The sequence below is a fragment of the Orycteropus afer genome, unplaced genomic scaffold (assembly GCF_000298275.1).
Source record: "Orycteropus afer afer isolate SDZICR_OR568_19922 unplaced genomic scaffold, OryAfe1.0 scaffold00223, whole genome shotgun sequence".
Lineage (NCBI taxonomy): Eukaryota > Metazoa > Chordata > Mammalia > Tubulidentata > Orycteropodidae > Orycteropus > Orycteropus afer.
This window is the reverse complement of record NW_006921810.1, coordinates 835,752-847,760: the sequence shown is the minus strand read 5'-3', so window position 1 is coordinate 847,760 and position 12,009 is coordinate 835,752. Positions and strand designations below refer to the sequence as shown.

The window sequence follows — 12,009 nt, the reverse complement described above, 5'->3', positions numbered from 1 at the left end:
ATTCCAGGTGGACACCTTCAGCAATCAGGAGCTCTTCACTTGCTCATAGAAAATCTCACCTTGGAGTTTACAAAGACTTATGGGTAGAAAAGCCACACAAAGTAATTTACTACACTGCACATATGGAATGGAAGTATTCTACCATAGATCCAACACTGCTCCCATGGTCACAGATAACTGATGCAAAGTCATAAAACAAGAGAATTCAGACTAGACTTCTGATTCTGAATCCAGTGACCCTTTCCTCAGACTGCACTTAACCACAGGCTTGGATTTATTAGCTTCTGTGTCTGGCTATACTTTTGAAGGGCATGTATATCTTGTACTTGCTTATAATTTCAAGGCAACTATATGGTTTTCTTCGGAGCTCTGGTGGTGTAGCCTAAGGCATTTGACTGCTAACCAGAAGGCTGGCAGTTCAAACCCACCAGCAACTCCTCGGAAGGAAGGTTGGGCAATCTACTTCCATAGAGAAAATGCCTTGGAAACAGAAGGAGGAGTTGCTATGAGTCAGATCCAACTCAATGGCAGTGAGTAAATTAGTTATATGGTTTTCTTAGGAAATGCAGCAAGAGGAAACTTCCCATATGCCCATGGTTTTCAAACATGCATTGCTCATTATCTGCCTAAAACTGTGTGGCCCGAGAGCCACTGGCCCAGCTGTGCCATTCGTTACTCAATATTCCCAACTTGGTCTCATGGCTATTAAAATATATTATTTCCATTTATTTTAATGGATCTTCAATATATTATTCAAAGGCCTTATACATAATGAATAATCACCCACATTTTTATACTCTATCTTTTTTGTTTCATGAGAATTTCAGAGAGGATGGAACATAAAATATGAATGGCAACTACCCAAGGGTAGCTGTAAACACATTTCGTTTTTCTGAGATTTTGTCATTATGAGAGAATGAGGGAACAATTGAGGTTTGGGTAAGTTTTAGATGTATCATAGGTGTGATTTTATCTCTCTTTATAGAATGTATTGAGGTAGGTTAAAATGAGATATTATCATACCTCAATAAATTGGAAACTACCTTTCCCATCTATCTCCCAAATCCTGTACCCCTCTTCCCATTCTCCTGGCTGTTCCATACTGATATACTTGCCATGAAGTTACAGAAATATCTATTATTATTAAAAATAAAAAAAGAAAATTTCTGCTTTCCAATGTTTATTACTATGACAATACAATGCTCTATCTTATGTTATTTACTGGGATTGTGTTAACTTGCTTTTGGCAAGTGATGTGCACACATGGGGACAATAATTGATTTGACTTCTTTTAAAGAGTGGTATTTATATAACAGGGAGGTCACCATGAGTCGGAGCTGCCTGGATGACACCTAACAACAACAAACAACTGGCAGTTAAAGCATCAGGCTACTAACCAAAAGGTCAACGGTTCAAACCTACCAGCTGCTCCACAAGAGAAAGATGTGGTAGTCTGTTTCTATAAAGATTTACAGACTTGAAAATCCTATGGGACAGTTCTATTCTGTCCTACTGGGTAGCTATGAGTTGGAATCAACTTCTTGCTTTTTTCTGTTGAATTGGATCCGACTTACAGCAAGCCCTCCTTGGGTTTCTGAGGTGGTATCACTACGGAAATAGATTGCCCAATCTTCCTTCCTAGGAGTGGCTGGTGGTTTTGAATAACCAGCCTTCTGGTTAGCAATCAAATGCCTTAGGCACTATGCCACCAGAGTTCCTTGGAATCAACTGTTGTTGTTGTTATGTGCCGTGGAGTCTGACCCGACTCATAGCAACCCCTCCTTGGGTTTCCGAGGCAGTACCACTACGGAAGTAGATTGTCCCATCTTCCTTCCGAGCAGTGGCTGGTGGGTTTGAACGACCAGCCTTCTGGTTAGCAGTCATAATCCCTTAGGTACTATGCTACCAGACATAGATAGCAGTAAATTGATTTTTCAGTTTATTTATATAACAGCTGCTAATATTGCTGGGCCAGCACATATCATCACACCACAAAAAAGTATTAGAACTGATTTACTACTATATAAGGTAAACAGAGAAAAAGGTATGTTTAAATATCTGTCTTCCTTTTTAGAGATAGGAAAAGAGAATTATAGTCATTCTGTGGTAAGTTACAAATTGGCATTGTGTGGCTAGATTCAAATGCAGACCTGTTTTATTTAGTGTGCACCACCATTTTAAAAACCTAGAAATGCAAACATTAAAAACAAGGAAATGCACAGAATAATCTATATAATTACCTCTTTTTTCTCTTTAAATGAGACAGTCAGGCAACATCAGTTCCACAAACCCTATGGTACGAATAGGTTAGAACCTCTGTCCACTTTGACCAGGGTACACACTTTCTAGTTTGCTACAGTTCTGGGGTTGTAAACCAGATCAGTTCTAAGTGTGTCTTTAGGCCAGATTTGCAGGTAAGTTGGAATAGTCCATATGGTTCTTATTTAGCCTTACTTTATTTATTGTAAGAAAAAGGAATTCTGGTGATGCAGTGGTTAAGGCATTCTGCTCCTAGCCAAAAGGTCGGTGGTTCAAACCCATCAGCTGCTCTCCATGAGAAAGATGAGGCAGTCTGTTTCTGTTAAGATTTATAGCCTTGGAAACCCTATGGAGCAGTTCTATTCTATCCTATAGGATCACGATGAGTTGGAATCAACTCAATGGCAGTGGGTTAAGTTAATGGAAGAAAAAGGAGCTCTGGTGGCACAGTGGTTAAAGTATTCAGCTGCTAACCAAAAAGTCAGTGGTTTGAACCCACAAGAGCTGCTCCATTGGAGAAAGATGAACAGTGTGCTTCCATAAACATTTATAATCTTGGAAACCCAATGGGGCAGTTCTACTCTGTCCTACAGGGCTGTTTTGTGTCAGAATTGAACTTGATGGCTGAGGGTTTTTGGTGAGTTAGTGCAAGAAAAGGCTTGAAGCCTTTCCAATAATTTAAAAGCTGCATGTGCAGCAATGGAAGGTGATGGTGATGAAAGATTTGTTGCAAGTCGTTGGTTCAATTGTTTCAAAGTAAAGGCGAATTTACATAACATTAATGTAAATTTATGTTACATTAATGTACGAGTTGTCAGTAGAGTTGTCAGTAAGCTGGACATGTGTAACCCAAAGACTGCCTGTACTCCCTATTGCCTTTTATCTAAGCAACTTCGCCCATTTATGTTTCTGGCTGGCCCCTGGAGGCATTTTATGGTTCATGATACAGTTGATGATAAGTGGAAGATAGTAGTTAAACCAGGAATAGAAACTAGGTCTTCCTACAGATACCTAGCCCTCGGATTAAATTACAACACACAAAATGAAGTTGGAATATATGGAGAATTAGAAGGAACTCAAAAAACACTTAAACACAAGTTATCTTATATATGAGGAAATGACAAGCACATTTACTGACTGGACATTAGTAGAGTCAGGTGCCAACCGAACAAGCAGAGAACCACAGAAGAAAGGAGGTCTTGGTGAAGTGGGGGGTGGAGGAATACATGCAGGAGAGAGATGGGAAAGTCGGCCCTCCAGCAGTTCTGTGCCCAGAGAAGTCGAGGGTAGTTTCAAACTATATGGGGCAAAGAGAGGACTTGCGGGATATCATATCTCCTTACGCCCTTTCCTGAACCCCTATTGTGCAGGGCTCAGGCATTTGCCTTTTCCAGCAGAAGCTGAGGAAGGCACCTCGAAGGTGGCCAAGCGTGAATGGGCTTCCCTGAGTTTTCTTCTTTCCTAATCCTGCACATACTCTTTTTTCGGCTTCCTTTTCTCTCTTTCTCTCTCTTCCTCCTTCCCTTTCTTTTTCTCTCATTGTTTTAAAATTGTGGTAAGTATATATGTAACAAAACATTTGCCATTTTAGTATTTTTTACACGAACACTTCAGTGATACTGATTACGTTGATCCTGTTGTGCAACCATCAGCACTGTCTGTTTCCACAACTTTCCACCACCCTTAACAGAAGCTCGGTGCCTTCAAGAAATGACTCCCCCACCCCCCACCTCTGGAAACCACAAATAAAACTTTGGTCTCTATACATTCCTACTTCCTTTTCTAAAGCTAATTCTTGACTCTTTCATCTGTACATGTTTCCATGATGGCTGGTAGGACTCATCACCACACAACCACAGAACATTCTCACTGCTTATTAGAAAAGGGAACTGACACTTGCCACCTTTTCTTGGGTGAAACATCAGCCCTTGTATCCTAACCCACTTCTCTAGAGAGCTATAAATACTTGCATTCTTCAGACAGCTGCTGGTTCTAATTCCACATCAATGTCCATTTCCTTCACTAATGACCACTTACATATAATTAAATTTGGAATTATAGGCTCTTAATGCTGGGAAATGCATTTTCACCAGAAATATTCTCAAGCATGAATTAAAGAGAGAACGAAGCCTCTTCTGATACTAGGAATTAAAAACAGACATCTCTTCCAAATGTGTTTGTTTACTCTTGATCACAATCTACTTTCATCTCAAAGCTAAATGATTTCCAAGCAATTGGTATTCTGAAATAACAAGAGTTACCATTTCAGAGTGTGTACTGTGTACTAGGCATTTTAGATGTATTACTTCTAACCCTGAGAATACACCTAAAGCAAGAATTATGACCCCTATTTTACCAATGAGAAAACTAAGGCTCAGAGAGGCTAAACTACACAAGCACAAAGCTGGTATTTTACTCTAGGGGAGTCTGTCTTCAGAGGTCAAGGCATGTTAAGAAGGATGGAATAAATTAACCAATGGAAGGAAAAAGAGAAGATGATGGGCGTATGTTCCGCTGTGTATATTTTCACCAAAATTAATTTTTTTTTTTAAAAAAGAAGATAAAAAAAGAGAAAGCAACAAACAAACAAACAAAAAAACCCACTAAGAACATTTATGCCTAACAATATGAGATTAATTAAGCATATCATGGTGAAATGGACTGGAATGAGCCTTAGAAGCAAGAATGACCAGACTCTGTCTCTTGTCCTTTGGTCATATTATAAGAAGGGACTATTTCTTGGAGAAGTATATCATGGTTGGTAAAGTAGAGGGTCAGTGCAAAGGGGAAGACCCTCAATGAGATGGATTGACACAGTGGCTGCCATGATGGGCTCAAGCATAAGCAAGGATTGTGAATCTGGCGCAGGACCCGGCAGTGTTTCGTTCCATTTTATGTAGGGTCATTATGAGTCGGAGTCGACTCAATAGCACCTAACAACAACAACTAATTATGCAGCTAATGAAAATCCAGGTATAGAAAAACAGTTATGAGTATGGGCAAGTGTATCTGATATACTGTTAAGTAAAACACATTAAGAAACAGGCTATAAAAAAATAGGCATAGTGTGATTGCAACTTTATAAGCAAAAATGTGGAGCTAGAGACATTGAAAAAGTGGCAGGCAACATACCTATTTTTTGGTGGAAGAAAATCACATTTCTCTTTAAAAGTTTAAAAATTAAAGATATTCCTCTGAGTTAGTTGCCACGTGTGGGCATTTAGCAGGAATTAAAAAAGCAAAAGAGCAAACGGGAGAGTTGGTGATTGTCTCTTGTGTGTTGGGGGAAAGGTGAGTAGGATGAAATGTGTGACAGCTGGAAGAGGATGGCTGTGTGTCTGACTCAGCCTGTGTCTTTGCAGGGACAATGACTCACACATGAGTCAGGCTCGGCTTTTGTTGGCGGAGGTGGGAGAGCCTCCTGGAGGGCAGGAAGAAATATATTTTGCTATAAGTGAACATTTCTGTGGATGAACATTTGGATTCAATTGTTGGCACTGCTTCCCCCTCCAGACATCCCTTTCCAGCCTCACTCCCACTGTCTGTCCTCCCTGGATCTGGAGTACATGGTAGACTCTAAAGTAACTGATGTAGTTTTCACTCTGTCCTCTTAGAGCCGGCCTATTTATTCTCCTCAGCTCAATCAGGGTCTAAACTTTTATCTGCCACCTGTTGGGTTTCTGGAGCACACTGCTGGAGCAGTGCAGGTTAGGATAGACATGCTGGGGCTCTGATAACATTCATGTGCCTGGAGTCAAAACAGGGCAGTGGAGAGTCAGTGCCTACAGATGTTTTTAAAGGGTATGACTGGATTAGGTGAAAATCTTAATTGCAATTTCTTTCACCTTTTTGGATTGCTGCTTTCCACCACTTTTGTATTCATGCTTGAAAACATTTTGAGGCTGTCAGGCTTGGTCCTATAGTAAATTTTATCTCAAAAACTTTCTTAGCTTTGATTTGATTTTTGACCCTTTGAATTCTGTGCAATCATTAAAAGAAGTGAGGTAGATCTACCAAATTGCATGATTCTATGGAGTGTGGGCATTTACATTTCACTATCTTTAAAATCAGGATGTAGATAGCAGTCAAAAAAGGGAAGCCCCTCAATGACGTGTACTGGCACAGTGGCTACAATGATGGGCTCAAGCACAGCAAGGATTGTGAGGATGGTGCAGGACTGGGCAGTGTTTCATTCTGTTGTACAGAGGGTTGCTATGAGTCGGAGCTGACTCGACAGCACCTAAAACACCATCAACAAAATCAGAATGTGTCTAACAATTGCTGTCACCCGGGCAGCTCGTGGCACGACTGGACTGTTGTTCTGTAAGGACCATTTGAGGAGGAGATAGGCTCTGGTTTTTGTCCATTAATACCGTCTGATACGAACAACAAAGCTCTCATATCAAAACTTGCAGAAAGGCAGGCAGTGGCTTGAAAGGTGATGCCAAGCAATCTCCTGATGGCACAAAGAATAGTGCTTTTAAAAAACCATGTACAAATACTCTATCTGAGAAGAAAAACACTTTAAAAATTATGGCTATTTGACCTTTCTTTCCCCTGCTCATATTTAGTTGTAAACTGTGATATATAATGGTTTCTTCCCTCATCAGAAATATCTTCTATGGGTTTTAAATGCATGTACTAATCTATATGAGAACAATTTGAGGGCCTAGACAATTTTACAACAGGATTGAAATACAGGATTGTGCTACACTTCCCGACAACACGGCTCACCTGAAGCATGGGGGTTTCTAGTAGTAGCAGCAAATGCGTTTGTGCCTTCTCAGAGGACTTTGGTTTTCATACGAGCTGCGTGTGTGCAGACTCATGTGTGGACCACTGTCTCAGAGAGTGGAAATCGCAGTAATAAAGTCATGATAGCTTGTCAAAGATGATGTCCCAATGAAAAATAATTCCTAGAAGCTCTTTTAATTAAACATTCAGCTGTCCATTGGAACCATTTATAATATAAAATGCAGCCCTGTGGCCTTTTTCTCTCTGCCTCCCACCCTTTTGCAATAGCTAAAGCAATTGAATTCTCATTGGTGATTTAAAAAAAAAATTCATAAGACAGGGTACAGCTGGTTATGCCGCTAGCAAGATGTCAAATTCCGCTTGCACAAAATTAATTGCACCTAATTAAACTGGGGTCATTGGCATTATTGTAAAGTGAGGCTATTTATAAGACAAAGAAAATTTCACAAATACTAATTTGCTTTTCTTTCATATTGGTGAAAGAGAAGAATAGCTTACATAATTAAATTTGTTTTACCATTTTAATCTTATTACTCCTCAAAAGATGCATTTCAAATCTTGCTTTGCTTTGGAAATTGTGTTGTATTTTAGAACAAGGCTATCCTTGGGGGAGGGCATAAAAAAATGACAGGGTCTCTTGTAGATTACCCAGCAACTTTTCAAATAGAATATATATATATTTGTGTGTGTGTGTGTGTGTGTATGCATAAGCTACCATTTGCAATGAAATGTTCCTTTGAAGTACTTATTTCTAAGCAAATTACTACTACAAATGTATAAAATTAATATGAAGTTCAAAATATATGTTGCATGTTATGAGTAGGTCGTGTCTATTTATATATTATAAATAGCATGTGCCTATTATTTCTGTAAAGATGCCATAAGGAGCAAATTTCATTTTGTTTAAACAAGCAACCTCTTTTCTCACCCATGCTGGGCAGATATGACTTCTGCTTACTTCTTCCAGAAAATTATGCAAAAATTATTCCTGTTAGAAACAAGAGGATGATTCACTTTCCTGGCAAAATGATGTCAGTTTGACCCATGAGTTTATGGTAGATGTTATATAGATTCTTAGTTCTTCACATTCAAAGCTTCTGTGAATCATATTTCTTCAAAGATTATCTAGTTTCACTGTTATTTGTCCAACTGGTACAGCCCCCTGCAGAAGGGTGCCCCTTTCCCCCAGCGCAAACACAAAAGGAGGTGGTGGGTGCTTATTATTGGTCTTGTCTCAGCTATTCACCAATAAAACTACAAGGACAAGAAAGAAAGGACTTTTGATTTGGGGATGTTGGAATGGCTGCTATAAGTAAACTAGTCATTATTCAAAGCAGCTGCTCAAAACTACTCTGGGGAATTTCTGGTTTTTGTAATATTCATGGTGTTTGGAGAAAAGGGTATAGACTATATAGTAGGCTATACCATTCCGTTGCATACTTTATGAAAAAGAGTATACTGGATTGTATTTATATCTATATGCATGTAAATAAAATCTGTCTTGGAGTCAAGCAAGAAGAGAGGCAAGAATCAGATTAAATGTGTGCTTACACAATGGAGAAGGGGGAGAGAGTTTTCTCCATGATGTCAGGTCAGATTGCGATATTTGAGAAAATAAACCATTTCCTAGATTTTGACTACTAAATGTCAGTCTGTCTTTTGTCCCCATAGCAGCCATGCCAATTTCCATTCTTTAGTAACACTAAGCTATGCAGACTCAGAATCTAAAATATAATCCTAACTGGTTTTAAGATTAATTTGGTTGGTGAAAAAAAAAAATGATACTACTTTGATAGCAAAGTTTTATATTAGTGAAAAGAAAAATGAGTATTTCTTGTTCAAGAACGTAACTAAACCTAGTATTTCTTAAAAATCTTATTTCAGGAATAGACAATTCATTCCTTCATTTCCTTGTAAGCTTTTAAAAACTTTTCACAGCAACATTTTTAAATAGGAAAAAAACGACAAAGGTCATGCAGTCTCTCTTTGAACAGGTTGATGATGTGTGGACTAGCAAATTTTGAAGAAGAAAATTACACTTTGTATATGTGTAGATTTCAAATTTAATTAGTTGAGTTATGAAGTCATATCAAACTTTTTTTTTTTTTCTGCAGTATTAGGCATGAAATATCTTTATGGGATTATTGTAAGCCTGTTGTTAAAGCCTAGCTTACATTTAACAGCTTGTCACTCTTTTAGAAAGTGCTTTAGGAGATAGCACTGTCTGGAATAACTCGACTGAAAACTCAGTGGAGAACTGAGATGGGCTTATATTCACAGGAGTGGCTGAGACAATAGTCTTTCCAGACTTTTCGTGCTATTTCAAAATTTCTCCCATCATGCATGTGAGGTTAATTTTTACAGGAAAATGCACATATTTTTAAAAACATACACAGAGCTCCATTATCCTACAACGATCCCATTCACTTGGGTAGGCCACAGCTTAAAAGTAAGCTCCGTACTTCAGAATCCACTACAGTGAAACTTGTTAGGGCCGGGACTCCATGTGACTAACTTGTTTTTCTACGTCTCATAAGTTTTCCACCTTTGACAGGGTGCAGTCTTGTTACTTGCCTATCATTCATTTTAGTGCAAGGTATGAGTATTCCTTCTCTGACAGGTTTCCACCTTGCGCTGGTTCCAGCTTTTGCAAGTTTTACTTGGCTAATTAATTTTAAGTCCTCAGTCTTTAAAACTGAGTCATGTAGCTCTTCAGAGTGGCAGACTCACATAAGATTTATCTGGTTCTGATTTCCATAAATTCATGCTTACTTAACTAATTCAACATGTGCTCTGGTGCACTGGGAGTTCTTCATATGTTAGTAACCTCAAAGTTCTGACATCCCCAAGCACTTTTATAAGCAAAGAGTACAGTACTTCCAGCTCAATGAAGAAGTTCCAGGATTGCAATATATTAGAAAAAACTTATTTGAACAGGGGTAGGGAAATATGGGTGACACTACTGCAACTGTACATTTCTAAAGGCCTTTCTTCTGCCTCATTACCAACGGGGAGGTGATGGTCATTCTTTGCAGACTTCAAGTTTACAGGACTAAAGTGATATTTCTTAGAAACATTTAGTCTCATTATTAACTATAATCATAAGGAGATCCAAAAAGTCATCATGTTCTCACAGAGGATGATCTCATCCCAGAACGTGGAGATGAAACCTCTGAAAGAACAGGGTATAAATAATCTTCCTTATGGCGAGTTGACAAGTGTAGCTTGTTATGAGCTACTGTGAAATACACATGTGTTTAGACATCTGAGTCTCCCAAGGGGGTAGATGACTCAGTGATTTTCAAAATTTGCTCTGCCAGAAGAGTTTCAGGGGGTCTTGGGGACTTGCAGGGGAGAGCTGGAAGAGGAGCTGAAGGAGAGAGGTACCTAAGGGGAAGGATGGGAATGGCATCTAAGGGAAGCAACAGGGAGGCATTTTCTGGGCAGAGGGCTCTCAGTGTCTCTCTTTTAGTCCTCCTGAACCTGAAGACAGCATTGTCTGTCTTACATATAGAGCTTCTGTGCAAGATTTTACTTGAGAAAATCATCCTGCTGTTAAAAATATTGAAAACCTTTGTGTGGCTTCTAGTTAAACATCATTTTATTGAACATTTGTATTCACCCACACTCTTTTCTGAATTCCTACTAAATAAAATTAAAGGAAGAAAGAAGGCATAAACCTACATGGACAAAGACAATGGCAAGGAGACAAGAGCAAACAAGAGAGTATCACAAAACTTTGAAAGACAGGATCAGAAACCCATTGCTGTTAAGCTGCTTCTGACTCACAGTGACCCTTATAGGACAGAACAGAATGGCCCCATAGGGTTTCCAAGACTATAATCTTTACAGAAGCAACCTGTCACATCTTCCTCCTGTGCATCGGTTGGTGGGTTAGAACTATTGACTTTTCTTAGCAGCTGAGGATTTAACCACTGTGCCACCAGGGCTCCCTAGAATGCAGATGGTTGAGAGGTGTTTGGTAGCACAACATTTAAGTGGTTGGCTGCTAATTGAAATGTTGGTGGTTCCAACCCACCCAGCAGCTCTGTGGGAGAAAGACCTGGTGATCTGCTTTTGTAAAGATTACAGCCTAGAAAACAGCTATTATAACTATATCCCATATATTCAAAATTTAAATAGAGACATGGAAGATTTTTCTTTATTAATATTATATTGTGTTTCAGTGAAGGTTTCACAGAAGTAGTGATCAGTAGTAAACATTTTAAATAAAAATACCCTCAGTGAAATGAGAAAATACCATGCCCCAAAATTTGCAAATATAAAGAAATGGACACATTCCTAGAAAAATGATAACATCAGAATTAACTCAAGAAATAAAAAGCTTGAACAATCTTATAGCCATTAAAGAAAGGGAAGTAACTGCTAAAGCAAGCACACAAATTAAACACCAGGCCCGGGTGGTTTTACAGGTGAGTTCTACCAAGCTTCCCACAAACAGATCATGCCAATATTATTCAAACTTTTCTTAGGCAATATAGAAAAGAGAGAATGTTTCTCAACTTATTTTATGAAGCCAGCATAACCCTGATCCTAACCAGACAAAAATATAAAAAAAAGAATAGATTCCATTCATGAATATAGATGTAATAATCCTAAATATTACAAATCATATCCAATAGTGTCTGAAAAAATAGAATACCCTTCAACCAATTTGGGAGCTCTGGTAGTGTAGTGCCTAAGGCACTTGACTTCTAACCAAAAGGCTGGTGGTTCAAACCCACCAGCCACTCCTCAGAAGGAAGGCTGGGCAATCTATTTCCATAACGATACAGCCTTGGAAACCCAAGGAGGGGTCGCTATGAGTCGGGTCCGACTTGACAGCACATAACAACAACAATACAACCAATTTAGGCTTACACCAGGTGTCTTTGTTCTCTAGTGCTGCTATAACAAAAATACCACAAATGGATGGCTTTAACAAATAAGAATTTATTTGCTTATAATTTAGGAAGCTAGAAGTCCAAATTCAGA

At 38.8% G+C, this 12,009-nt stretch overlaps 1 protein-coding gene across 1 annotated transcript in view; it reads right to left on the bottom strand.

Moving 5' to 3' along the window:
- Positions 1-12,009, bottom strand: part of SCHIP1 (schwannomin interacting protein 1) — a 211,807-nt gene that overhangs the window by 32,405 nt on the left and 167,393 nt on the right. The window lies entirely within an intron of this gene.